Below are 8,715 nucleotides of genomic sequence, written 5' to 3'. Positions count from 1 at the left end.
CACTCTACCCTGTCTTCCTGGCAACTTTGTGCATATCCATATAGGCAGAGGTTGGAATTGCACCATTTCTAAGCCTTGGCCGAATGCCTTGTGATCCTGCTGGAACATGAAAGGATGGGAGGCCTCCTCCTGCTCATATTCCTGCCCTTTCTAGGAGTCTGTCATCAGATAGTTTCTCATTGCCTCCCAGAATCTGATGAGGTATGGGGCTTTCTGCACCACTCTTCTCAGAACAGAGCTGCAGGATATAAAACCATTTAGTGTCTTATCAGTCAGGCCTCGCCCTTGACTTTATACGTGTGAGGCTGACAACTGCCACCTGACACTGAACTGATACAAATCTACAGGTTATTAAAGTTTTGAGATAATTGCTTTGTGAAGGAAACCAGAAACCTGGCGTATTCAAACTTTGATACAATCTTCAGGCTTGCATAGTACAAAGTGGGTAAAAAGTCATACAGGCCCCAGGGAGCACAAACTCCTGGATACCGAGCAGATATGACTAGAGAGGATAGCAGAGAAAGAAGACCCAGAGGGAGGTGCCAGGGACCTTGGAGAGCACTGAGCAAAGGAGCAACTTTCAGAGACAGAATCTGAATCTAATCAGGCAGAGGAACCACCCAATGCCTGCCCAGTAAGACTTCGAAGTTGATGCTGACCGGCAACAGCTATGGGTCTTCACACCTCCCCTTTCCGAAAGGGAGTTTTATTGTAGTTATTTGTCCCTGCTCCACCATTGTATTTTAGGCGTGTAGTTGGGAGGTGGGCAGCAACTTGTGTTTTCAGTCCATGTGTCACTGGACCATAAGGTGGATTCTGGTAGAGACCATGTAGCAGAACTTTACCATCCCCCACACACACCCTCAACCATAGTGCTGTAAAGCACACTGGGGAACTTCCAACTGCCAGCATCTATTTCTTTGCATGAAGGCATTCTCTGACACCAGGAGTCTGATTTGTCACCTGCACAGTAGATCAGAGGGCGAGAGGGTTTATGACCTATGGACAAAACCCTCAAACATTGACTGACAAGAATTGGTGTACAAAAACTCTTACTTGCGTACCCCTTGGATGGGGTATTCTGCCCTAGCTTTCAGAGTCGTCCCAGTGGAGTTAAGCTCCAGTCTCCACGGTGGTAACTGACTTGTTACTACATCGTTTAGGTGCCTTGCCCCACTGTCTCATCTCTCTATTCTCTCACCTGTGTTTATCTACTTAATAAATAAAACACTTGAAAAGTCTTGTCTAAAGTTCATTGTCTCGGGAAACTCAAACTAAGACAAAAGGCCCAGGACACATGCCCCACTTTCATAGTGTGTGTGGTTGCTGGGAAGAAGGTGCCTGCCAAGGTTTTCATTTGCCAGCCTCTGCATCTAGGTGGGCTCGTGTGACCAATCGAATATAAGTAGAAGTGATGTTTCTCATTTCCAGGTCCGGCCCATAAAAACCTCTTGTGCTACCTTCCCCACCCTTCCATATTCTGGATGTCAACACATAGGGCAATCTTGGGAGCCACATGTTGAAAATGGCAGAGCCTCTCTTAGCCTGTATCTCAGAACTATGAAGGTGAACTCCCCACCCCTGCCTCTCCACTGAATTATCACCACCGCTGTCAGAGGTCAACTTGTATCATATTAAACCACTGAGATTTGGAGCTTCATGTGTTATGGCAACTAATACCAACCTAATTAGTTTCTAAAATTGGCAAGGTTTAAACAAATGTGTTGGCACTTCGAAAATTGTCTTTATTTCTACAAAGGCCCTTAGAGAAGAGTGAAATTGCTCCAGAGACAAATGCCAGAGGCCACCTGGGGAGGAGCATGGACTGTGGAAGCAGGCTGCCTAGTGTGAATGCTGGCTCTGACACATACTAGCTGTCTGACCTTGAGCAAGTTACTTAACTGCTGTATGTTTTACTTTCTTCCTGTATGAAATGGGAATTAGATAACATCTACTTCATAGTGTCACTATAATATCTGAAAAGCACTTAGTTCAGTGCCTGGTATACATATATTGATAAATTTATAAATTACTAATTTTCCAAAGACTACTCTTGCCATGAAGTCTTTAAATTGTTTCTGACAACACAATCTTCTAAAGCAACACAGATGACCTTAGCACTTTGGATATCCTTCCTTTGCAATAGAACTTTGTCCTTGTACAGAGGAAATTTTCAGAGTTTACTCCATTTCAAGGTCAGAGGGCACCATAGCCCTTTTCGATTTAAGCTGTGTAAACTTGAGGTAGATCATTAACCTTAGGAGGAATGTTCACCTCTTTGACCTATTTGGTTTTTGTCCACAGACCTGCAGAGAAGATTGCTCAACCCACTTTTGAAGCAATCATTGATGTGCATTTATTCATTTATTTGATATTTTTTGAGCCCTATATTATACCAGACCCTATTTTCCAATCTAGGATTAGTATGTAGAACAAGAAAAATGTGGTGTCTGCTCTCATAGGTCCTATTTCCTTTCAAAGGCTTGAATAAATGAATAAGTGAGAGCTAGAGCAATTATAAATGAGCACAATAACCTATACAATTCCTTCCTTAAGAAATAATATACTTAAGTCTTAAAAAATAAAGATTAAAAATTAGTAGCTAATATAGTCCTCATTTGTGTTTCTGTCGTGATGACATAGCTTGTGCAGGAATTGCGTTCTTGTTGAGTACATCTAGAAGATATGGTTAAAGTGCCAGAAAAGATTTATTTAAGAGCATCAGAGACTAGAGGTGCATAATTTCCGAAAAAGGGAGGGTAACAGAGAGGTGAGATGGCATTCTGCAACCACATTTTCGTAGGGGATTTGCCACTTCTGGGCACAAGGCTCCTTAAGAAATAATATACTTAAGCAGAAGGCAACTGGCTTTGCCGGAGCAGAAGGCATCTGGCTTTGCCCGAGCAGAAGGCCACTGCTAACAGAGCTTATGGTAGTCTTGGGGCTGGAAAAACAGAAGAAAAAGCAAGATCCCAATGATAAGGGAAGTGCAGAGAACTAAGCCTGACAAATGACCAGGTTTTCCCTTTAAGATAGTCGTCACAATTTGAAGCTCCATGGAATGAGAGGGGAAAAAATTCTATGCCTTAGATCTCAATAAATAAACCAGGTGTATTAGTTTCCTTTGGCTGCTGTAAGAATTATCACGATCTTGGTGGCTTAAAATAACATAATTTATTATGTCTCAGTTCTGTAGGGCAGAAGTCTGAAAGGTGTCTCACTGGGAAAAATTGCAGGTGTCATCAGGGCTGTGCTACTTTCTGAAGGCTTGACCGGAGAATCCATTTTCTTGCCTTTTCCAGATTTAGGGCTGCTCACATTTCTTAGCTCATGGAACCACTCCCTTCCATCTTCAAATCCAGCAATGGCAGAGTCTTTCTTACATTACATCCTCAGACACTAGCTCTTCCGTTTCCCTCTTCCACATTTAAAAGACCCTTGTAATTATGTTAGCCTACCCAGATAATCCAAGATTAAAATCACCTGATTAGCAACTTTAATTTCATCTGCAAACTTAAGCTCACCTTACCATATAACATTCACAGATTGTGGAGTTAGGACATGGGCATCTTTGGGGGCCATTATTCTGCCTACCACAGCAGACTTTCAATTGAAAGCCATGGAAGCTTATCAAAACTGCAACCTAGCCTTGATGTAGTCCAACCCCAATTGGATCAAAATGATCAGTCCTGGTTCTATCTTTTTAGCAGAATCAAAGGGCACTTGATTCTAGCAGAAAAAGTGTCCTCTGGTTTTCTGTCTGTCTGATTGTGGCAGCTAAGGTTGAATGAGGGAATACAGGAATTGCAAAAATATGAAAAGAAGTTTTGTAACTTAGAAATAACCTTGTAAACAGTTACTCCAAAAAAAGAATCTAAAATGTGAATTTGCATGGAAAAGGCAATAATTGGTGTTAATTTCTCAATAAATGGATTTAACAATGCAACAGATACACAGAAGAGAGGATTAGTAAACTGGCAGACAAGTCGATAAAAAAAATATATCCAAACTGAAGCATAGTGAGGAAAATAAAAAAGAATGGAAACACTGAACAAAAGCATGACACGTGTGTGTATTTTTAAAAGATGACTATACAGTTATAGTCACAGAAGTAGAGTCAACAGAGAATAGGCAAGAGAAATATTTAAACAATAGCAAATAATTTTCCAAAAGTGATGAAGAACAGCCCACATATTCACCCATATATTCACAGCTAGTGTAAAATCACACTGAGGTACACCATGGTCGAATCAAAGGAGATAAAGAACTTAAGAATATTTAAAAGCAGCCAGAGGAAAAATCACGTTACTTTCAAAGGAGCAACTGTTGACTTCAGTTGACTTCTCAACAATCATAGAGATGAAAGAAAATAATAAAGTGACATTATTAAAGTTGTAGAAGAAAATAACTATCAGAGTGGAATATTACACTCTGGGAAAAAATATCTTACAAGACTGTTAGTTTAAAACATTCAAAACCCTGAGAAAATTCTTTGCCAGAAGATTAACACTAAGAGAAAAGAATTTTTTAGACGAAATAAAAATGATTCCAGTTGGAAACATAGAAATTGAAAAAGGAGTGAAGAACAATGAAAAGAGTAAATATGTGGTTAAATAAAAATAAACATAAACATAATATTTTATGACATTCTAAACTATAAAGGTAATTAAAAGCACCTAACAGTAACACCACAGACAGAAGAGAGTAAATGAACTTAAAATGTTAGACAGTCCCTAGAATTAGCAAGGAAGTTATAGCAGTGATAACGTTCCTTACACTACAATAAGTCAAGGGTCTGTAGGTCTGTATTGTAATCTATTGGGTACTCACTAAAAGAATAGGAAAAGAATATATAACTGTGGATAGAGAGGAAAAGATGGACTAATTAAAAAAAATCATTAATCTAAAAGACACAAGAAAAGAGGAAAGAGAACATAAAATAGGTTAGGCAAATAGAAAACAAATATAAGATGGTAGATAATACCCAAATATACCAGTAATTACATTAAATGTCAACAAACTATATATACCAATTAAAAATCTAAGATTGTCAAATGGAATTTTGAAAATATATGCTGCTTATAAAAGACACATGTTAAATATAAGGATAACAGAAAAAATGAACATGAAGGATTAAAAAATATACTATGCATATATAGCCAAAGAAAGCTGGTGTATCTATGCCAATATTAGTCAAAACTTTAAGGCAAGAAACATTAATAGATATAAAAGAGGCATCTTATAATAATCATAATAATAAAGGAAATAACCCACCAGTAAGATATCACAATCCCAAATATGTATACACTCAAAAACAGTTTTGAAATATAGAAAAAGCAAAAGTTGACAATTAAAAGAAGAAATAGACAAATCCACAATCATAATGGGGAACTTTAACACACCTCTCTTGAGTGCTAATAGAAAAATAAGAAGAAATCAGTTTAAAAATATCGATCACTATGTTGTATACCAGAAACTAAAATAATATTGTATGTCAACTGTAATTCAACTTAAAAAAAGAAATTAAAGACAGGACTGAACAAAACAATTTTCAAATATGGATATATATGCACATGTACATATATGTTTCTGTATGTATTTTATGCCTATATTTTACATAAATAAATGTTATTTATATATTACGCATTACTTATTTATTTATGTAATACATATTATATATAAATAATAAATATAACAAATATAGAAATGTTTATATAGTATACATAAATATATATGGTATATATCTAATTTCCATCATAACAAAGATGAGATAAATGCAAAAAATCCTAAGAAAATATGAGAAAGCTAAGTTCAGTAATATATAAAAAGCATTTTATATAACAACCAAATGGGGTTTATTCCAGAAAAGTAATAGTGGTTTAACATTTAAAAATCAATTAGGTAGTTAATACAATTAACCACATTAATATAAAAAGGAAGAGAAATCATATGAGTATTTCAACAAGTACAAAAATTACTTGGTAAAATTTCGACACCCATTCATGATTTAAAAAAAATAAAAATGGCAACCTAGGAAAGAAGGGAGCTTCCTTAATCTGGTAAATAATACCTAAAACAAAACAAAATGTCAGTAAACATTTTACCTAATGGTGAATTACTAAAAACTTTATTCCTCTATTACTACTTCTATGCAGTAGTATACTGGAAGTTCTCGTCAATGCAGTAGATCAAGAAAAAGAAATAAAATTATAAGGATGTAAAAAGAAACAAAACTGACATTATTCACAAAAGACATAAGTATGTACATAGAAAATCCAAAAAAACTTGTATTTAATAAGGTAATTTATCAAGGTCATTGGATTCAAGGTCAATATGTAAAAACAATTGTTTTTCCATATACTAGCAACAAATAAATGAAAAATGAACTAAAATCATGATACCATTTATAATAGCATTCAAACTAGTTGATATCTAGGACTGAAACCTATAAAGATGTGCGAGGCCTCTAAACTGAACACTACAAAATATTAGTAAAGAAGCCCTAGCAAAGAAGACCTAAATAATTGAAGGAATATGCCATATTCACAAATCGCAAGTCTTAATATTGTCAAGATGTCAAATCTCTCCAAATTAATTGACATTTCTTTATAGTTCCAATTAAATCTCTGTAGGTATTTTTTTTCTGGAAATTGACATGTCAATTCTAAAGTTAACATGGAACTTCAAAGTCAAAACAACAACAAACAAATCAAAGTTTATCTTGAAGAAGAACAAACTGGAGGAGTTATATTATGACATATTAAGATTTATTATAAAGCTGTAGAAATTGAGATAGTTGGATATAAGTGGAAGGATTGGTATACAGATCAGTAGAACTGAAAGGAAAGTCCAGAAACACATGTAGTTATTTGATTTTTGACGAAGTTTATACCAAAGTGCAGTGAAGAAAGAATTATCTTTCCAGTAAATTGTGCTGGGTCAATATATATATAAGAAAAAATGAATACAAGCTCCTGTCTCACACCATTCACAAACACCAATTCCAAAAAAAAAACAGGCCATGTGGCTTAGCTTTGTCTTATATGACACTATACTAACTCACCAAATCATTCACCTTGTAACTATAGTTATATAATATAAATTAGAGAGTTTAGCAAGCATTTGTTAAATTCCAGGAGACCTAAGGAGTAAATATTTGGAGCAAAAAGTGTCATGTTAAGGAAAGTCACCCACTTCTTTTAACCTAATTTCTCTTTTACATAAATAGAAAAATTGTCTTTGTCTAAAAAAATAAGTTCCCGGTGGATTCTATATCTAAATGTGAGAGGTAAAATTATCAAGCTTTTGGTAGGAAACAGTAGAATATTTTTATGAACTTGGGACACACAGAGATTTCTTAAACAATTGACAAAAAAAATGCTAAAGTAAAGGAAAATGTTGAAATTAGATTCAGAAATATTTAAAATTTCTGTTTAAAAGACACCATTAAGAGAATAAAAGACAAGCCACAAAATGGGAAAAAAATATTTGAAATACTTATGTTCAACAAAGTTCTCATAGCTAGAATATATAAAGAGCTCCTTATTAAAAAATAAGCAAACAATCCAATAAGAACAGCAGGCATATCATAAAAGAAGATACCTAAATTGCCAATAAACATATAAAAAGTGTTCAACTTTATTAGTCATCAGGGAAATTATTATTAAAACTACAATGAATCAAAGGCTCCCAAATAGCTAAAATTAAAAAGTCAGCCCAAACCAAGTGTTGACAAGATGTGGGGTAACTCAAACTTTCATATGCTAATAGGAGTGAGAGGAGAGTGGAGATTTTACAACCACTTTAAATACTGTTTGGCAGCAGTAATATTATTAAAGCTGGAATAAGGATGCCCTGTGATCCAGCAGCAATCACACCTTTGTGTATATATCCAACAGAAACGCATGCACATGTTCACCAACAGACATGTACAAGAATTCTCATAGCAGTATTACTTCTGGAAAAAAAAAACTGGAAAAAACCCCCCTAAATGTCCCTCAATAATCATTGGTATATTTACCATTAGAATACTACACAGCAATGAGAATGAATAAATTACATATATAAAACAGTATGGTTCACTCTCACAAATACTATGTTTAGACAAAGAAGCTAGACAGAAAATAGTATTTACTGTATGATTATATTTATATAAAGTGTAAAAACAGGTAAAACTCATCTATGGTGTTAAAGATCAGAATAATTATTACTTTTGATCATTGATGACTATAAGAGGGATGAGGGGGCCTCTGGGGTCCTGGTAATAGTCTACTTCTTTATCTGAGTACTGGTTACATAGTTGTGTTCCTGCTGGGCCAATCCATAGGCTATACACTTATGATTTGTACACTTTCCATATGCATGTATAAGTTCAATAAAAAGTTTGCATAAAAACTATATAAATTCCTTTCCCTCTGGATTAAAAAGAGGAAGGGACTGCTAGTCTCATTTTCAAAAATTCTAAAGTTCCAAGGATTCCTTGAGTGGAAGAAGTAGTAGCAGCTGAGAGATCTGGCTTAGAATCTCTGCTTTCTAGGAGAGGTGTGCCTTCTATAGGGTGAGTGCAGCAGGTGGCATTCAAGAGTTGTGCGTTACCAACACAGTTTGCCTAGAGTAAGGATTTACCTGTTACCAATCTCTGGGACAGACCCATGCCAGGGACCTCTTGATGAGTCTCATCAAGGAGGTTCATCCTTTCTTTGAGGATGATGTTCA

This window comes from Pteropus alecto, unplaced genomic scaffold, assembly GCF_000325575.1.
Source record: "Pteropus alecto unplaced genomic scaffold, ASM32557v1 scaffold92, whole genome shotgun sequence".
NCBI classification, from domain to species: domain Eukaryota; kingdom Metazoa; phylum Chordata; class Mammalia; order Chiroptera; family Pteropodidae; genus Pteropus; species Pteropus alecto.
Note: the sequence above shows the minus strand (reverse complement) of the source record.